The sequence below is a fragment of the Doryrhamphus excisus genome, linkage group LG2, assembly GCF_037039965.1.
Source record: "Doryrhamphus excisus strain RoL-2023G ecotype Guam linkage group LG2, RoL_Dexc_Guam_v1.1, whole genome shotgun sequence".
Lineage (NCBI taxonomy): Eukaryota > Metazoa > Chordata > Actinopteri > Syngnathiformes > Syngnathidae > Doryrhamphus > Doryrhamphus excisus.
The window spans coordinates 15,497,583-15,518,835 of record NC_136358.1 but is presented as its reverse complement, the minus strand read 5'-3'; the positions used below and the strand labels follow the sequence as shown (position 1 = coordinate 15,518,835).

General features: G+C 38.3%; 1 long non-coding RNA gene across 1 annotated transcript in view; it reads right to left on the bottom strand.

Annotated features, from left to right (window-relative positions):
* Positions 1-21,253, bottom strand: part of LOC144902078 (uncharacterized) — a 28,802-nt gene that overhangs the window by 3,075 nt on the left and 4,474 nt on the right. The gene's annotated exons all lie outside the window — the stretch shown is intronic.

Here is a 21,253-nt window from a genome sequence, read left to right as displayed (position 1 = left end):
TTTGTAGTAGATCCTTAAAAACAGCAACGCGCTCTGTAGCGTTTTTGCGATAGGTTCTTGCAAACAGCAAAGCTCCTATTGGCTCCAGTAAGCCTTTAAAAATAGCAGGCAAAAATGCAGAGATTCTTCATATGACAGGAGCACGTCGCTGTTTTTCAGAACCTACTGCAAAAACGCTAGTCCAAGATCCTCTTTATGACAAGAGCACACTGCCGTTTTTAGGGACACATTACAAAAACGCTTGACAAAGATCCTCAATATGAAAGGAGCTTTGCTGTTTTTAAGAACCTACTGCAAAAATACTAGTCCAAGATCCTCTGCTGTTATTAGGGACACATTACAAAAACGCTTGACAAAGATCCTCAATATGAAAAGAGCTTTGCTGTTTTTAAGAACCTACTGCAAAAACACTAGTCCAAGATCCTTTGCTGTTATTAGGGACATATTACAAAAACGATTGACAAAGATCCTCAATATGAAAGGAGCTTTGCTGGTTTTCAGAACCTACTGCAAAAATGTTAGTCCAAGATCCTCTGCTGTTTTTAGAGACATATTACAAAAACGCTTGACAAAGATCCTCAATATGAAAGGAGCTTTGCTATTTTTAAGAACCTGCTGCAAAAAACGCTAGCCCAAGATCCTGTGCTGTTTGTAGGGACATATTACAAAAACACTCTACAAATATCCTCAATATGGCAGGAGCTTTACTGTTTTTAAGAACCTACTGCAAAAACGTTAGCCAAAGATCCTCTGCTGTTTTTAGGGACATATTGCAAAAACACTTGACAAAGATCCTCAATATGAAAGGAGCTTTGCTTTTTTAAGAACCTACTGCAAAAACGCTAGTCCAAGATCCTCTGCTGTTTTTAGAGACATATTACAAAAACGCTTGACAAAGATCCTCAATATGAAAGGAGCTTTGCTATTTTTAAGAACCTTCTGCAAAAAACGCTAGCCCATGATCCTTGTGCTGTTTGTAGGGACATATTACAAAAACACTCTACAAATATCCTCAATATGGCAGGAGCTTTACTGTTTTTAAGAACCTACTGCAAAAACCACTAATCCAATATCCTCTGCTGTTTTTAGGGACATATTGCAAAAACACTTGACAAAGATCCTCAATATGACAGGAGCTTTACTGTTTTTAAGAACCTACTGCAAAAACGCTAGTCCAAGATCCTCTGCTGTTTTTAAGGACAAAACGCAAAAGCACTCAACAAAGATACTTTATATAACAGGAGCTTTTGTTTTTTTTAGAAACTATTCCAAAAATGCTAGTCCAAGACACTCTTCATGACAGGAGCACTTTGCTGTTTTTGAGGACCTACTGTAAAATGCTACTCCATAATCTTTTCTAGAACCGGAGTAACTTGCTGTTTTTAAGGATATACTACAAATTCACTTAAAAACAAGATACCCTTGATGACAGGAGGGCTTTGCTGTTTTGCAAAAACACTAGTCAAAGATCCTCTATGACAGAGGTTTTTAAGGACCTACTGTAAAAAGCTAGTCCAAGATCGTCTTTGGGACCCCAGTTCCCTGCTGTTTTTAAGGATTGACTGCAGAAACACTCAGCAAAGATCCTCTAAATGGCTAGTGCCTGGCTGTTTTTAAGGATCTACCTCAAAAACACTCAGCAAATATCCTCTATATGGCTAGAGCTTTGCTGTTTTTAAGAATCTACTATAAATACGCAAGTCCAAGATATTGTTATGACAGGAACGCTTTGCTGTTTTTAAGGACCTTTTGCAAAAACACTAGTCAAAGATCCTCTATGACAGACATTTTTAAGGACCTACTGTAAAAGCATTCCAAAAATGCTCAAGAAAGATCCTCTATATGACTACAGCTTTGCTGTTTTTAAGAACCTACTGCAAAAAAGATCCTTATGAGAAGGGATCTTTGCTGTTTTTAGGTATCGGTGCAGCATGCAGTGGAAGCACTCCGGGTCAAAGAGTTCATCTTATTATTATGGAAGATATGATATAAGTCTTCTATATTATCCGACGTTCCACGTTGACTTCCAAACGGTGAAGTGTGCTCCATAACTCTCAAAGTCCCATTTTTCCTGTCCACACTGCTTAAGTCAAAGCTCTTCAGGTCAAAAGGATTGAAAGAAAAAATGATTAGAAGCATATGAATGAAAGATGAACACACATTTTGGTCTGTTGCAGCTGTGCCTGCCGCCTGATTAAAACATTTTAAGAGTGATTAAAAACATGAGGGGGGCTTACTTTGGATTCTTCAGGTTGAATCTGAAACCCTAACCCACTTTTTTTTTTCTTCCCAGGCTGCAGAATGTAATAAACAGAAAAGGGCTGGAACAAGGCTACTCTGACAAATATTGTCTTTGGATGGCAGCCAGATAATTGTACTGGCGACTGCGCCAGAGGCAAAGCTCATCCAAGTACTCTGGAGTGGGCTCGAGTGTTGTTTTGGACAAGGAGGCACAAGAGGATTGGCCAAATGGCTCCCTGCTAGACACAATGTTTCGAACCATTTCGGACTGAATAGCGATGAAACTAACCTGAATTGTGTTCATTCCTGACCGTATTCATCAGGTATTATGTTGCATTTTTAGTTCCACTTTTCACTAAAAACGGCACTCATGAATATACACAAATTTGGAAACAGCTTGTGTGTTCAAATGCAATAAATAAATATAAAGAGATATTATTCACAGTGTTTATGATGACTTGACTGTGTGACAGCGGACCATGGGGGAAAATTATGGCAGCTTGAGGCTATAGAATTAGTTACAGCAGTATAACTTAGGGATTTAAAACAATCACACTATTATGAGCTCAAACTAATCAAATGACAAGAGCACAATTCCGAAGAAAGATTGTTCACATTAAAAGGTCCATCATCATGCAAACAAGACCTTTTAATGCTGTTCTAACAGTAATAGGGGAGAAAAAATGCATCTCCCTAACTTGTTTACTCTCTTTTGAGAGAAAATGACAAATATGCCTTCCCCAGGCTTTGCTGCACATCGTAAAATGAAGCCTGGAAGTCTGGAAGATTGTTTTTCTTCAATGAATATGCTATGAATGTTAGCGCTTGATAACATTTGTAAGGAGGATCCTATCAGATTAGTTTCATTTTTGTCCATTCAAAATTCCATTGTTTACCTTTTACGCTCATTTTTAACGCTCATTTTCAAGTGTGTACTTTTGTGACAGTTAATGCAAAATGCAAAAATCCTTTCATTTATTGATGCAATACATCATTGGCCAATTTTGCAGGACAGGCATTGTAAAACTGTAAAATTGTTCCTTTGCATTAATAAACGCTAACACACAACAGCATGTAAGCACACTCATACAGCCTGAGTCGCACACTAGCATGTTCTGTTAAACTAAGCAACCCCTAGCTAGCGTCCGTTCACGTGGCGTGAGGGAATTTAGTTATTTTTTGCAAACTTATACCTGTGTTTCAGGTCACTGTTTCGAAATGTTTTTCAAAGCTATTGTGACGAGATTCCAGCATAATCGAGGAAATATTTCCCCACACAGTGACAGCATTTTAATCACATTATGTACGTTTACATGACATTCCGCCTTTCACGGTAAATACAGTATTGTGGGAGGGTTTTTTTTTAACTGTCCTTTAAATTATAATCAAGTTACAGGAAGATTTTACAGATAGCATGACATCGCATGGAGAGAGCCACGAGCTTCCTTCCGCATATTGTACAAATTACACATTTTGATTGCAAAGCCTGCAGGTTTTGTTGAGTGAATAAGTAAGTCAATCAGCACGGTGCAACATCTGGACCATTATCATCGCTGTCTTGGCTTTGGGACAAGAGTCATTTGCACTTTGGCGCTGAGAGGACTCGTGCCAACTCACTCATCCTTTGTGCTCCAAGCCATGCATACGCTCCTAAAAATGTGGCCTAGTTAAAGACAAGGTAAGATGAAATCAAATCTCTGATTTAAAAAAAAAATCTTCTCAAAGGATGATTGGCCACTTGATGGAGACATATCAGAACAACATCCGCTTTGTTTAAAGTTTGTAGTTCATAGCCTCAGGCCTGCCTGCCTGGCTGCCTGTTTTCTCTTTCTTCGCTTGCCTTTCCCGTCTGCGCCACTGCCGCTTTGATTCAGCTGTAATAACAACATCCCGAAGATTTACAGGTCGTTTACGGTGGCGCGAGTAGCAACGAGGAACCGTGTTTCAGTTTTGTCCTAACATGCATAAGGAAAGCGTGCCCTTTAAGACGGGGGTTGTAGACAGTGGGAGACGTTCTACCAGACAGGGGTGCGGCTTATTAGAGGAGAGTATGACATATTTAATGGAAGTTTATCATAGACAAACTTCCTCTATGGTTTTCAAAGGGAATCCAATACTTTATTGCTCTAGCATGTATTAAAAAACACAAAGTGCAGCCTGCAGGGTGTTGAGAGGTTTCTTAATCAATGGTAACATTTCGGCGTGATCGTTTACAACTTGACTATCAACTCAGCTCATGACTAAAAAAACAAGCAAAAATAAGATTATTATTGCACAACAGTGTCACAAGGCTGGTGGAAGCGACGCCGGCTCAATCCTCCCCCTACGGCAGAGATTGCACCACCAAAAAAAATCAAACCTCGCATCAACGGCGATGCAATCCGCTCATTGTGGTCTCCTATAGAGCAGCTACACACAATAACCCGCACAGAAAACAATCTGTTTTCATTTATTCCACCCACAGCCCGCATCCGGGCATGCCCACTCCGCTGTGATTGATCACACGGCCAAAGTGCTTCCTAACTATGAACTATATAAGGAAGTCCATCCCTCTGTGACATCACAAAGGCGCAGTTTTACCACATCTTTGGAAACCGAGCGTTTTGAGCCATCCCAAACTTCTTTTAGGGCTCACTTCCAAATTATCTGATACTTTGGCATGGTTTAACACGAGAATACAACATTCTAACTACACTTATAGGTGAGAAAAGTGGAAAAAGCACAACAGGTCCCCTTTAAGAACATCATTTCTAGTATGGTGACTTTCCTGTGGTGTCTTTAAATCTGCCAAAACAAAAACAATGGAGCAAAATAGAGCAACAATGATCCCTCCTGCTACATCTTCTTATTCTCTAGAAGACCCAGGTGTGTTAGGAACCAGAGTTACAGTGCCATCTGTTGTACAGGGTTGAAACGACGAGCCACATTGACTGACAGCTGACAAGTGCAAACAGCTGGTGCCACCTTTACTAATGGAGGCTCCAAAATAGACGAATGGAAAACTGTATTACAGTAGATCTTTGCGCTTCACCCTAAATATGATTATTATTTGATACTCAAAGGTGTCCAAACTTTTTCCACTGAGGGCCGCATACTGAAAAATGAAACAATGCGGGAAGCCCTTTGTTTTTAATGTTGTAAACACATTTTAAATATGGTTTTCCAATACAGTGTTGAACTTAAGGTGCAAAATATTACACGGCATCACGTCTTGTCAAAGCATCTTCCTGCTGGATTCATTTCCCCCCTGCTGATGGCACCGTGAAACCACTTTCTTTTTACGTTACCAAAAAACAAAAAAAAAAACAATTGTTTAGAATTTAAAGTAGAGAAAATAAATCCACAAATATGTGGGGGAGTGTAGGCCACTGGGATTTTCTGTATATTTATGCTAGCATGTCTTCCAAAATAGTTTGATTCAACCCACAGGGGGCGCCACAAATATCATGAAAAAATAGGACACATGACATTATAGATACAGTGTGTAAATAATTAATTTACTATTTTTATGTCAAATTAAGCACTGGTTTCTAGTGTGTGCTTTGGAAACGTCACAAGGCTAAAAACACATTACTCTATCATATAGACCAGGGGTCTCAAACTCACGGCCCGCGGGACACTAGTTTGAGACCCCCGCCTTGATATGAAAGTTTAATTTGTTTAATTTGTTTAATTTGTTTAATTTGTTTAATTTGTTTAATTTGTTTAATTTGTTTAATTTGTTTAATTTGTTTAATTTGTTTTTTGATTTGCTTATTTATTTTTCCATATTATTTTCTGTAAAAAAAATTAAAATGAACATTAAACATTTATTTAATAATTTAATAATAAATAAAAATTAATTTATAATCATTTATAATAATTTATTATAATTTAATGTTTTATCAGAGCTTTTGCAAAGAACCAAAGCACTGAAAAAGTGGAGGGTATAGCAGAAGCATTGAAGACTATTATATTATATTTATTTATTAATATTTAATATAATTGATATTTATTAATATTTTTATTCTATTTTTATTTTATATACTATATATATATATATATATATTATTTATTTATTTATTTATTTATTTATTTTTTCACCTGATGCGGCCCAGCCTCACCCAGACCCTAGCTACAGTGGCCCCCAGGTAAATTGAGTTTGAGACCCCTGATATGGACAGAGAGCCATAGACACAAACGTGTCTGACGTGTCACAAAATGTGTTTACTTTTAAAGTCTTCCAACAGGGGGCAGTGTTTCCCACTTAAATGCATGCTTAAACCCCAAAGCATTATTATTACTGTATTATTGAATGTAAATCATTCATGTTGTCATCCTTAATTCATTTAAGTTACATTTTTGTTTGTTGTTCTAGAAGAGTGTATTTTTCTTACATCAATCAGTTTAATGTGTGAGAATGTATGGGTGAATAAAAGTTAAATGGGATTTAAATAGAATGAGGGCCAAAATGTGAAGCATTAACATAAATGCAGCTCTACACTTGTTTTTTTTAATGCAACATCTGACTACACAATATATGACACCCATGGGTGCACAATATAGAAAAAAAAACATGAGTTCAAGTATCACCGCCTCCAAGTCAGGCGCTTCCTTCATTCCAATCCAGTCCCTTTGAGGAAATTAGACTGGCGTTCCTGTCCTATGGAGAAGTGGTTTCTTTGGCGCTTGTTTTGTTTATGATCATTTCACCCAACGATGGCCCCTGAATTCTGACTTTTGTGTGATCTTTATGAGGAAACCCAACATGAACATGACCATCATGAGTGTTTCAAATGCTTTAATAGCTCAAAATATGTTGGTTTCGCTTCTTTTTCCTCTTTTTGCATGATGACCCTACAGTTTCAGAGGCCTCTTTGTTGACTCATGCTTGCTAAAAACTATTTTGTGTGATGAAGTGTTAGCGGGAATAGGGATTCTTGTATGTTGGATGGTGGATGTGCATTTTTACAGGATAATAACAACACATTATTTCCAATATACATTGTGGATAATTAACATCATTTGCAGCAAATTTACTATTTACCATTTACTGAAAAATGAAAGAATGTTGAGTTTTGTGTCTGTGTGATGTCATCATCTAATCTACATAATTGGCCATGACACAACAGTACAGTAAGAGCGGAGCAAAAACATAGCAAATAGGTGTGACATCCATTACTTATCAGTCATAAAAATAACGTCATAAAACTTAACAGTAACAACAGTATTAATTTAGTTTCATGTCCAAGACTGCACAGTTGTGATTTTACTATTTTTGTTGTTTTGTGTGCATTACTATTGGCTTTTATACTTTCCTAAACACTCCTTTGTGTGCACATTCTGTTCAACCCCAACCATGTGATACATTAGCATACTGCATGTGCACCGCAAACACAACAAAAGGTCATTGTGGGTGTTCAAAGTACATCCTGTTTTAATGCGACGGTATAGTAAAACTGTGTTATAATATTGCAAGTATTTATTCAAGCAGATATTTTACCCTGATTAAAAAACAAACAGCAAATCACCTATTCTGATATGTTCATTAAAATGTTACTTAATTATGTCATTACATTTTATTTGCTGTTTTTGCAACCGTATACAATTATGTACAATAAGTAACAACGTGTACATCATATCATTATTACAGCCGATCTTCATACCATCGGAATTCTGCATTCATGGCCTTGAAAACCTTGAGAACTTAGGGATATAGCTATCCATTGGGCTTATTTTATTTTGTTTTTAAACTAATTATCTCTTACGGAATGCTACCTCCACACTTCTCAACCCATTCACCTCAACCCAACATCAACTTGTTCAATTAGAACATTTGTGCTATCATTCACATCCCAGCATTCCCACTTTTGTCGAAATGCCCATTTTTTCCGGAATGCCTTTGAGCTAATTAAATCAAAGGCATTCAGCAACTCTTTCAACATTTATCAACAGATTCCTGCCGTTCAAATATGAAACCATTCAATAATTCAGGACATTCATGATATTATCCACAATCCCAGCATTCCCACTTTTCTCAAAAAGCCCATTTTCCTGGAATGCCTTTGACTGAATTAAATCAAAGGCATTTAGCAACTACTTTGACATTTATCAACAGATTCCTGCCGTTGAAATCTGAAACCATTCAATAATTCAGGACATTCGTGATATTATCCACAATCCCAACATTTCCCACTTTTCTCAGAAAGCCCATTTTCCTGGAATGCCTTTGATCCAATTAAATCAAAGGCATTCAGCAACTACTTTGACATTTATCAACAGATTCCAACTGTTGAAAAATCAAACTATTCAATAATTCAGGACATTCGTGATATTATCCACAATCCCAGCATTCCCACTTTTCTCAAAAAGCCCATTTTCCTGGAATGCCTTTGATCCAATTAAATCAAAGGCATTCAGCAACTACTTTGACATTTATCAACAGATTCCAGCTGTTGAAAAATCAAACTATTCAATAATTCAGGACATGTGTGATATTATTCACAATCCCAGCATTCCCACTTTTCTCAAAAAGCCCATTTTCCTGGAATGCCTTTGATCCAATAAAATCAAAGGCATTCAGAAACTACTTTGAAATTTATCAACAAATTCCAGCCAGTGAAAAATCAAACCATTCAATAATTCAGGATATTCGTGATATTATCCACAATCCCAGCATTCCCGCTTTTCTCAAAAAGCCAATTTTCCTGGAATGACTTTGATCCAATTAAATCAAAGGCATTCAGCAACTACTTTGACATTTATCAACAGATTCCAGCTGTTGAAAAATCAAACTATTCAATAATTCAGGACATGTGTGATATTATTCACAATCCCAGCATTCCCACTTTTCTCAAAAAGCCAATTTTCCTGGAATGCCTTTGATCCAATAAAATCAAAGGCATTCAGAAACTACTTTGAAATTTATCAACAGATTACAGCTGTTGAAAAATCAAACCATTCAATAATTCGGGGCATTTGTGATTATTATCAACAATCCCGGCAGTCCCACTTTTCTAAAAAAAACGCATTTTCCTGGAATGCCTTTGATCTAATTAAATCAAAGGCATTCAGCAACGACTTTGACATTTATCAACAGATTCCAGTCGTTGAAAAATCAAACCATTCAATAATTCGGGGCATTCGTGATTATTATCAACAATCCCAGCAGTCCCACTTTTCTTGGAATGCCCATTTTTCCGGAATACTGAATGCCATTGATCTAATTAGGTGCCCTCAACATCGTGGCGATTATTATTCCTATGTCAACATATAGTGTTATTATTAATATCCATCCAAATTGATGGGTTTTTTTTTTTCAGTGTTAACAATGAATGTGTATGTCCTGAGCTGACCTATGACCTCACCCATCTTGACTTAAGCTACCTGGCGAAAACATGACAACCTATGAAGAACTAATCCACTCTTATTGCTTTTTTTTTTTAACACGAGTTGAAGCCTGAAAATGTGTGCAAGTAATGCCGCAAGCTCAGACATTAAATCCATACACTTCTTTTGGCAGGTGGGTTTATCTGTGCTAAGCGAGGGGGTGATGTGGCAAACGTGACTTTCACAAGCAGCCTACTTTGTGACTCAGACCGTTGGCGTGCGGTAAAGAGGAGGAGGAGCAGAAGAAGAAGCATGGCAGGATGGCGCGGTAGAGCGAAGGAACACATTGACCTTGACGTCTCCTCTTTTCCTGCACGCTGCTTTCCACCACGTCTATCATGGAGACCCTTTTACTAAGTCACAAGTTGTAGCAACATGAATGTTGTGGTTGTTGTTACGATGTGTGTATGGGGGTGGGGTCTGGACATGACGGTTATAGTTCCTCATTATTCAAACCTCAACAGTAGTTTCACAGGCCTGTGTGGTTTTTCGGCACCAGACAGCGGTTATCAACAGTCTATTTGACGCGATCGTATCCCAGACGTAGCGTCCTCGCCATGCAAAGCTGCTAACGTGGCTGCAAAACGTCATTATCATGCATTTGTTTATGAAAATAAGAGTGTAGATTTAAATATGACCCCCAACTGTACCTACTAGGAAAAGTATGACATATTTTTCATTCATTTTCTACCGCTTTTCCTCACAAGGGTCGCGGGGGTGCTGGAGCCTATCCCAGCTGTCAGGCGTGAGGCGGGGTACCCCGGACTGGTCGCCAGCCAATCACAGGGCACATATAGACAAACAACCATTCACACTCACATTCATACCTATGGATAATTTGGAGTGGAATTGAACGCTGGTCTCCTAGCTGTGAGGTCTGCGCGCTAACCACTGGACCACCGTGCCGCCCAGTATGACATATTTATAATATATTATACAGTTGTTTTGTTAGGTTGAATATTTGCCAACTTAGCAAGCAAGCTAAATGGGCTAACTTGCTGTAGCCAAGATGGCCGACATAGCGACCAAATTGTTTTTTCTGACTAATAAACAAAACAACTAAATGTATTTCTTGATTACACTACACATACTATATATTATATTTCCTCAAACGTGTGGTTGACAACAAATAAGCTACTGTTTTCTATTTCTAGAATGCTAAATAGCTAACTTCATGTAGCTGCCTTTGATGCTTCATACAGGCTAGCAAATAAAGAACATCCAAAATGTCTACTCAACCTATTTCTTATCCATAAACATTGCACCCTAAGCCTCTTAAAATAACTACTACTGGTTGCTAATGAGTTTTAGCATATATGAAGAAAAAAAAAGCTATACAATATCACAGGTTTAACTCGACTAAGATGAATGTTTTTCTCATCATCAGATTAAAAAAAAATGTCAAAGGGTCACACACAGAGCTCAGATGTCCAATGGGCCTGGCAGCGTTTAAAGGTTACATCACAAAAGATGAGAGGTCGCAGAGCCTGGCCGGGGGGGTCAAGGGGCAAACCCTTTTGTCTGTAATTCCAGACGTCTGAACTGGTTGACACATGGACGAGTGATGAAAGGCTTCTGCTGTCTCGTTTGAAAGCTCAAGGAAAGGTTTTTTTTTTATTTGTCCATGTCAGCATTTTTAAATTACAACAAAGAAGAAGTGGGGCGAGGATTTCAGAAAGGCTCATATTTGCTGGTGAGTCATGCATTTTGTCACTCTTTCCATTAAGGTCCTTTAAGTAGACAAGCACAACGCATCCCACGGGACATCAGCATTCCTAGCGGACACAGAGATAGATGTCTGCATTTTGCGGTACAGTGGTGTAATAACTGAGGTGAAAATATCTGACAGGCCGCACATTCCTTTTAAAGGAATGTTGAAAAATTCCCCCCCTCATTGCTATCTGGTGACATCGTTGCATCAAACAGACCAAAAGCTGCAAACTTTAGAATTAAAAAAGACCCTTAAACAGGGAGATTAAGATTTTTTTTAATTGTCTCATGGAAACTAGGCCTGGGACAATGAACTGGATAATTAATCTAATTAAATTGCCATGTACAAGCGTGTCTGTCAGGAAGAGAGTTCACTCTGTGCATTGGTTTCAGCACCTTGGTTAGTATCTTCCATATAACAACACCATGAATGGAGTAAGTCAGTCATACAGACTCTCTGTCTCGGTGGGTGGCGGCGGGGCCACTAGCATACACACAGAAGAGTGTAATGTAGTAGAAGTTAAATGAGTAGATATTAGTAATATCTCATCTCGTCTCGTTCTCATAGACCCAATCTGGTGGATCGAGTGCCAACTCTACCCATAACACCATGCAAAGCTCATTTATGGATTTAAACAAAATGAACCAAGATGATATTTTGGACGATTTGATTTTTATCGGTCAACATGTCAATAAGAAAATAAGAAAATTAATTGTACGTCATCTTTAACAGGGCAAGTAGTTAACTCCATAAATTCATCAAGCTAATAAATAAAACATCTAATGGAATACCAAACAATCCAAAATTTGTACTATAATGAGAAATCCCAACACAAAACTAGCATAATCGCTAACACATGACTAATCGAAAAGATAATATGGTGTTTTTAAACACAAAAGACGCCGTTTTTTACTATTTTTATATGCATTTGTCAACAAAGTTGCGGAACATTTGTAATCCAAATAAATGATTTTCACAGTATTTGTTTAGTTGAATAATTTAAGACGCCAGTCAAACGGCTGATTCCTAGCAGCTTATCTAAGTTAAGTTGCTAAACTGGTCTAGCTAATAAATCATGCTTTTTTTCCACAACAAATAACAACATCTATTTGATATTTTTGGACACATTTTAAAAAAGTTTGAGAGTATTTCTGAGTTAAAGGTGTCTAAATGGCTTGCTAGCATTAGCGGCATAGCACAGTTACCGATAAGCTTGAATTTCTAAACAAACAAAAAAGCTTTTTATATTCATAGAATAATACTCAGAGAGTTATTGTTATGTATTTGCCTTCTGTTGCGGCATTTTAAAGAGGATATTATAGCAGGAGACTGGTGATGGATGGAACCATGGAAACCAGAGCCGACCATTTGCTGTGTTTAATATGACTCACTTTACAGTCAACTATTATTTACAACACACTGACCACTAAATACACTATTGTTGCTAAAGAGGTGGTAGGAGCAAAATAATCTGTAACAAGAGCCTCCCTTCCCTCCACGAGACTCCCAGGCAGCGCTCACTCCTCCAGGGACAGCAGCTGGCAGCTCGCCCTGTGTTTTTGTCCCAGACAGCTACGCCTAGCCGGCCTCTCTCTCTCTCTCTCTCTCTCTCTCTCTCTCTCTCTCTCTTTCTCTCTCTCTCTCACCAGGGGATGAACATCGGCCAATCAGAGCGTGGCTCCAGCATGGCCGCAAAGGCCAGACAGGGCGGTGTCCTCTGTGTGAGAGCCCGTGCAGACACAGCAGAGGATGAGGAGCTCACGTGAGACGTTTCTGTCTTGCTTTTAAAGCTGCCTCCAATGAATCCACCAAAACACATATGTATTTTATTTATGTTGTATTTTATCATGTCAAGCCAAGATAAAGTTTGTTTTGAGGTGGGTTTTTTAAAGTCTCTACAGAGTCCATGGACCATAGGGACAGTGGGAGGTCATTTCAAAGATATGGTGCCACTGCTTTTAAAGATCTGTCACTTTGCTTGCTAAAAAGGGTGCGGGCAGCACCCGGCAGACGTCAGGTTATAAGCCGAGCTGTAGGGCTGGTCGTGTAAAGCTTGGAAAGTTAGAACAAGGATTTTAAAATGAACGTGCCGTGGGACAGGTAACCAATGGAGAGTTTTGAGGATGGGTGTGACGTGGGCCCTCCTGCTGGTGCGGGTCAATAGCCTCGCAGCAGCGTTCGGAACAGATTGTAATTGAGCCAGCGCTTGTTCAGACGTGTAAAGAGGCTATTCTTCTACACCGCTATGTACATCTGTGTAATACTTTTCTACTCAATATAGTTACTCCAGACCCCATTCACTGTGCAATATCTGATCAACCTCCATGTGCAATGTTAAGGGCTCTAAATGCAATATACTAAGTTCTATGTGAAGTATTTCCATAATGCCTCATATTAACTCTCTAACAAGATCTCGGTGTATAGACTGGTCATATATCTCATCTCGTTTCATACTATCTACATACTGTATTGTATATAACTCTGGGAAAAACTGTTGATTTTGTTAATACTTGTGTTGTTTATATTGTTTATTTGTCTATATTGTGTATTTTGTACTGCTTAACTAAGTCTGTACTCTTGCTGCTGTGCAATACAAATTTCCCCACTGAGGGACAAATAAAGGCATATCTTAATCTTAATCTTATTCCAATCGTCTACACCGAAAGACACAAATGCACGACACCATGGACACCGTGGGTCTGAGTGTTTGGAGTGATGTTCTACTGACATGGCAAACAGATGGTAACATTATAATAATACACAATTAAATTGCTGTATTATGTGACCATGTAGCATGAATAGGGGTGGCCTCACGACAGAGCCTTGTGGTACACCGCACCGTTAAATCAGCTGGGTCGGACTGGATGTTGTTAGTAAACACCCTGAAAGCTTCTACCAATCAACTAGGAGTGGAACCAGTTCAGTACAGGGCCAGACATCCCAACCTATAGTCTGTCTGTCCATCATGATAGAATGGTCCACCATATCAAAGGTCGCAGAGATATCCTGCAAACCCAGTACTGTGGCTCTCCTTTACTAGAGACGTTTCCATCAAGTGGGGTTGTATGAACCTGGATATTTAAATATTGCATAAAATGCCAGCGTTTCCCTGACATTCATTTATTTCTAGCAGTCCGCCATTGCTGGATTTGGACTGCAACACAAAGATTGTTGGTTTTTTTTTTAGAATTGGCTCTACTTTTTTGTCCGTTAACACATTACGATGGGTCTGTCTGTGTAGCTCGTCATTAAATCTCCGTACAGGAGATGGCATTGTAAAACTGCTTCTTACACTAAATACTGTAACTGCTCTTCTCAACATGTAGAGGGTCCTGAAAACACTGAATACTATATTTTCGGATGATACAATACATAATATGATCAAATCTGTGAATAATGGCATTATAGTGGATTTACATTTGGTTAGACATCTTTATTTTCCGTGTTCACTGATAGGATGAGAAAAATGTCTGATTATATACAGTAATTCCTGAGTCTAAATGTACATATTTAGTTGGCATATTTACATTACCAACAACACGGTGGGGTACTGGCATATGTAAAAAGTACACTGTGGTTATATGGGAATGTTTGATTAGTGCATAGCTTTCATTTATGTTGTTTTCCTTTAATTCATGCAGGCAAGTGAATACATTAGAAGTAGAGGAACCTAAAAAGGGCCATTAAAGGAATGAAAGAACATTCTTACACAACTCAAACCTTAAAACAAACTTAAAGGAGGCACAAAATGTTCACTTTTTTTTTTTTTTGCTCCACGTTTGCCAAGTTCCACATTGCTGCTCAGCATCAGGATCAGCAGCCTGCATGTCCTGGGTGGATAAAATGTGTAGTGTGTGCACGCAGCAGCTCGGCCCCTGTTTTCTCTTTCTCAAAGAGTATTGGTCAGCCTCCAACTAAAGCACATGAAGGCTCGTTCGCGCTCCCTCCGCCATCATTTCCAGCACTTACCAGTGCTGGGACTCCAAGAGGTCAGATCAGGGCCACGGCAATGTTAAGAAATGGGACAAAATGTTCAAAACGATAAATGTAATTACTTAACAATAAAGGTTTTGCCTCATCACTGAACCTATTCACCTTTGTTTTTTTCCACTGCAGTATTTTCCATACATTCATTTATGACTTTGGACTGCCAGAAATAGATTTAGCACTACTTGTGTCACCCTCGCTCTACTATACCCAGGTATTGCTGGTGTACCAGGCTTTACTTTCTTAAAACCCACTTTTATTCTCTGGCTTTTAACTCAGAGTGAGTCGTATGGTCCTGTGTCTTTTAGTTCTTCGTTTTTATTGTAATTGGTTTTATTTTTTTATACTTTTATTGCTTTGTTTCTTGTTTTTAATATTTTAATATCTATTTTACTATTTTATTTCTTAAATGATCTTTTAGTGTTGGATTATTACTTTTTATTTTTACTAGTCTGTGCAGCACTGGAAACTCTGTTTATAAAATGTGCTATATAAATAAAGTGGATTGGATTGGATTTACTGACACCTAGTGACCAGTTTAGAATACAATATATCTTCAATGTCTTTAAATGCGTCTTTTGAATGCCTTATATTTATATTTTAGTTAGTTTAACCATTGTTATACTTGAAAATGCTTAATTTAGGCAACAAATATGTAACTTCGCTTAGATATGTATATGTTTTGACTAATAACAGGCCGTATTCAACCACAAAACAGGATGACTTTTAATTGATATTTTTGAAGCAAGATGACAGAATGAAGCTGCAAACCGCACACTGGCAAGGGATGACTATATTCTTTACAAAAATACTAGTGTGAATGCTAAGAGAGCCACACCAAAGTACATATCAAGGATACTTTTTTTAAAATTATGCTCCGGGCCAGAGTACGGAACCAGAAGTGTGACGGTACCTTCAATGTATGCTATTTCTGGTGAAGACGGTCAGCAAAGATATAAATTGAATGGGCGTATATGGGTACATTTTATCTGGATCCTCTGTTGTTCAAGGTCCCAGAGATCGTTTCAACTAGAAACTCATGTTCTCGCCATAAAGACAAATACAAGGCTTCACCCGGCGGCGCTTCTATATGTGTTTACTTCTGCAGTTTTGACCTTCACCTAATGTTCATTCCCAGACATTGACACATCGGGGCATGAGTCGTCGACTGCTGACAGTCATGAAACAGGCGTCATTCATCAGCTTGTTCGTGTGTCACTCAACTAACGTGCATATCATCTACTGTATGTTTTTCCAAGGACAAAGAAGCCTGGCTGGATTCACATAAAGCACCTGTTGCTGATCCGGAGGCTTTAAAGGACGAGTGGAAGGCGCGTGTGCATCCTGCTGCTAAGGCACAGTAAAGAAACACACACAAAGAAAAAAAAACATGTACTCCTTACACACACACACACACCGCCCCGAGGAATCAAATGCAGACATGTCTTAGCACAACAGATGGAGAAGAAGAGTGTGAGTAAAAAGTTCCTTTCTATTCTATTTTCACTGTGGTTAGCTGAGAACAGGGGACCTATTATGTTCATTTTTCGGCCTTTGTATTGAATTGTGGACTCCTATAGAACAGCTTCACGTGATGACCCGCACAGAAAACTTTCGAGATCTTCCAGAATCTGCACCTATTCCAGCTGTAATTCCTTGGATTTCTGTTTTAATTGATTCCACCCATGGCCCGCCTGCGGGCATGCCCACTCTGCTGTGATTGATCACACTACTCCTGAGGACTTCCGGACTACTGCTGAAGCTTACTTTCCAATTTTGTAGGTACATGTAGGAGTTGATAATAAATGAAAAGCCTTTAGAGAGCTACTTGTAAAGTGGTTAGGAACTACTGGTAGCTCATGAGCTACTGGCTCAGAGGGGTAATATAGGTCGGTGTTTATTCAGTGCAGACAATCTTGGCCATTGGTCATTAAAGGTTTTTTGCGGAACTACCTGTGTTTAAAAGAAACTCGGGGAGATCTGCCAATTGTGGTGGAAAAGGCTATTAGCAACTCCAGAAATCGGTGAGCTTGTAATTTGCATGCATCCATGCATGCAAGATGCTCCCTGTATTCACATTCTATAATGCTACACAGACAATCGCTTACTTACACAAAATAAACACAGTTAGGACACTGATAAATTCAATTATGAATTACAGCTCGACCTTCTGACTCTTCAACACGACCAAGTAATGTTGGAAAGGCATCGGGCTTCAGCCACAGGTTAGCGGATAGTCCAGCTTTGCCCGTGTTCACAAAACAGTCCCATATTTTGCTCTTAGCTGGTCAGGAATCTGAAACTCTGACCACTTCTGCCTGATGTTTGCCTCTTGAACCCATTAGCGTTAGCTCTGTGCTAACACGGAAAGATCTTTGACAAACAGCAGAGTGGGGGGGAAGGCAAACCTACAGCTTCTACCCGGGGGCCCATTTTAGGACGTCTGGCTTTCTGAAACCGAGCGTTCAGAGCCACCGTAAACGTCTTTTGGGCTCACTTCCAAATGCGCAAACCTCATTATCTGAAACTTAATTATCTGAATACAACATTTATAGGTCAGAAAAGTGGAAAAAGCATAATAGGTCCCCTTTAAAAGATTATATTCTGTAATATGTGTATTCAGGCAAAGAAAGTACAAATGTGGTTTTCTTGGGGGGTTGGGGGGTAGTTGCTGGGAGTTAAGATCACTTCCAAGTACTCAGCTGAGTGCTGCTGCAGGCTACATACACACTTGTGATTCCGTGTGTGTGTGTGTGTGTGTGTGTGTGTACAAGCAACTGTAAGAGAACCTTCCAGTTGATGGATCAGGATTGAATTGAATTAAAAAAACATTACATCTATTTATTTAGTCAATTATAGCATGATTAATAAATACAAATATTTAATTATTCAATTAAGTGAATGAAAATAAAAATACAGTAGGGCATACTGACTTAAATAATAAATCCAAAAGGATCTTATTAATAAATCCAAAGCGGATTATTTTTCTCCATACATACTGTGCCAATATATATATATATATATTTTGTATATATATATATATTTTTTTTTTTGTATATATATATTTTTAAATAAAATATATAAATCCAAAAGGATTTAATTAATAAATCCAAAGCGGATTATTTTTCTCCATACATACTGTGCCAAAATATATATGTATATATATATTTATATATATATATATATATATTTTGTATATATATATTTTTTTAAATAAAATATATATATTTTTTTTTTATTTTACATATACTTTTGTATTTATTTTTATTTGTGTATTATTATTTCAAATTCCTGGCAAGACTAGTCACATGTAGCATTTCACAATCTAATTTTAACTTCAAGCACAGTGGCGGAAAGCAAACACAGTACAGAAAAATGTGTTGAATTTCCTCTTTTTGTTGACAGCAGGTGTCGGGCCACCCTGGCTGCAGAATAAAGAACAGTGAATTTTCTCCTCCTGGGCAAGGTTGCTGCATATTTGTGGAGTCTGCGTGTGAAATGCATGAGTGTGTGTGTTGCCTGTCACTCGTGTTTAGGAGTGATTGAGTACATAAGCCTGCTCACACGCCACAGCTCAACAAAGGCGGCATGTATGCATGTGTTAGTGTGAGAGACGCCATTTGTTGTGACAACAATGCGGCCCCCTTCTCACACCGTCTGTAACGTTCCACCCTGTAATCTTCCACCAATAATTAGTAGTCTTTCTCAGCTGGCGTGACGCTGTGCATGACAGCGACAGTACAGTAGCGCCGTGTCATCCACCACGTGTGCTGCTCCTTGCCCTGACCTCGGCTGAGTTCACTCTCGCACATATGGAGTCCTGGCGATGTCTGCTGCTACTATCAGCACTTTTTTTTTAATTGCCTGGCTTTAGCAGCCATGACAGCATGCTTGTTTATTTTTACACCTGGTCGTAAAAAGTCTCTCGGACATATAAATGACTTTTTCCTTTTTATTTTTAGTTGTGTGACAACAAAGTGAGGTTTGTACAAAGTTAATGAGTGCCCCAAGATGAGCTAAAAGTATTTTTAAAAAGCTTCTTTTCACGGGTTATCATGCACCTAAATACTAAGATTAAAGTCATTTGCTGCCACTGTTTGACTCGGGCATACAATATAGGACTGTAATACATAATAACTCTAAGAAGTTCGCTCTTGTTAAAAATGTATGCAATGAACTAATTTACATAATGTAAATGTGTAAATGTGTGAATGTGAAAAAAGTCAATGATAAGTGGTAAATATTAGTAAACAAAAAGAAACAAAACAGCTATCCATATGGACACCAATTGCTCAGGGTGCAATATGAGGCGTGTGGAAACACTTTGTGGTTCGAGTTGTGAGGCTTCACTTTCGTGGTTGAATACGGCCGATTATTAATAAAAGCAAATTTTAGAGATTTTCTGCTTAAATTAAAAATGTAGACGACGCATTCAAGTACACTGAATGATTTGTAGTATTCTACACTGGTCACTAGGTGGCAGTAGTGTTAATGTAATGTGTGGTGAGACACGCAAACAACGGACTTCGTTGGAACAACGTGCCATTGTCAAACACCACTTCCTGTCCGCCTGCCTCTCTGTTCCCCTCGGGAACATGTTGAAAGCAACACACACAGGTACTTATTATGTCTTAAATAGCTTATTTACTAACCCTAACCGTTTTATTATGTCGACTATATTGGGTAGTACGAGCCTAAAGGGGACTATAGGGGTGTTATTTCATGTCTGGAGGGCTCTAATAATGTTGAAAAGCATATTTATCAGGTTGTAAACATGCTTTCCCTCCGTTACAAATACAAATGTTGACAGGTAGAGACTCAAGGAGACCATAATAACAAATAAATATTTAAAAGTCCTTTGTATCGAATATGAATCATATTACTTAAATTTAAATTGAATGTATTTTTTTGCATTTTGACAGCTGAGAATGTAGCTAAGCGCTTTGCTGACATTACATAACAAATAAAACAGTTCCTTGATGTTTGAAGGTAAAATCATCGAGCAGTTTTCCTTTAACAAAGGCAGCACCAGAAGCAAAGTTTCATTAACGCCGTGATGGAGCTCCACCCTGCCTGTTGTCCTTACATGAATCATTTAGTCACGCAATGTTCAAGGAGGAGCCCTGGAATAAAAACAAAAGGGAACGCGGAACCTCGTCATGTTTCTTTTGTCTTTGATGCAATGTTGATCGTTGACTTTTTATAATTAAACTTGTCATGCTGCCAATGGCGTTGCATTGAACCATTGGATGGATGGCATCAATCACGGAGAGATGATTGTCACACACAAAATTGGACGTCAATGCAGAAAATAACAGCAACAGAATGAATCAGAACTTTACAGTATTACAGTACATAGACCGTGTTGTAATTTAGTCGATGCAGTGGCAGGCTAAAGTGAGTCAGAGTAAACAGAAGTGACTCAATACTGAAAGCACTAACGACACGTGTACGAGGGATCGCATATGAAACTGAATGAATGAAATGAAACTGACTAAAAATATACCAGCAATTCAAAACACATAATATACACTAAGTAGGCAAAAAATACAGTAAACAGTTTGGCATCCTGTATAATTATGCAAATGAGGTTATGATGTCATCAAGCTCCTAATGGCTCCACAGCGACAGCCACCCCCATGCCCCAGTTGCAGTACCATGAAATATTCATTTCATAGCACATTGTCAAGGAAAGGAGGAGGAACGTGATAACTGCATGCATAAAAAGAATAAGAAAAAGTCTAATAAAATATCATAATTGCACTATGCATGCTCACAGAATGTTTGTTGGTTTTCTTGTATTTTTAGAATGTGCCAAGAGCCAATAAAACAACAGCCTTGTGGTGTACACTTTGGACACCCCTGACCTAGATACTACTAGATAAAAATTGATTTAACAAAGGAACGGATTCAACAATTATTTCTAATAATAAATCATGAATGACG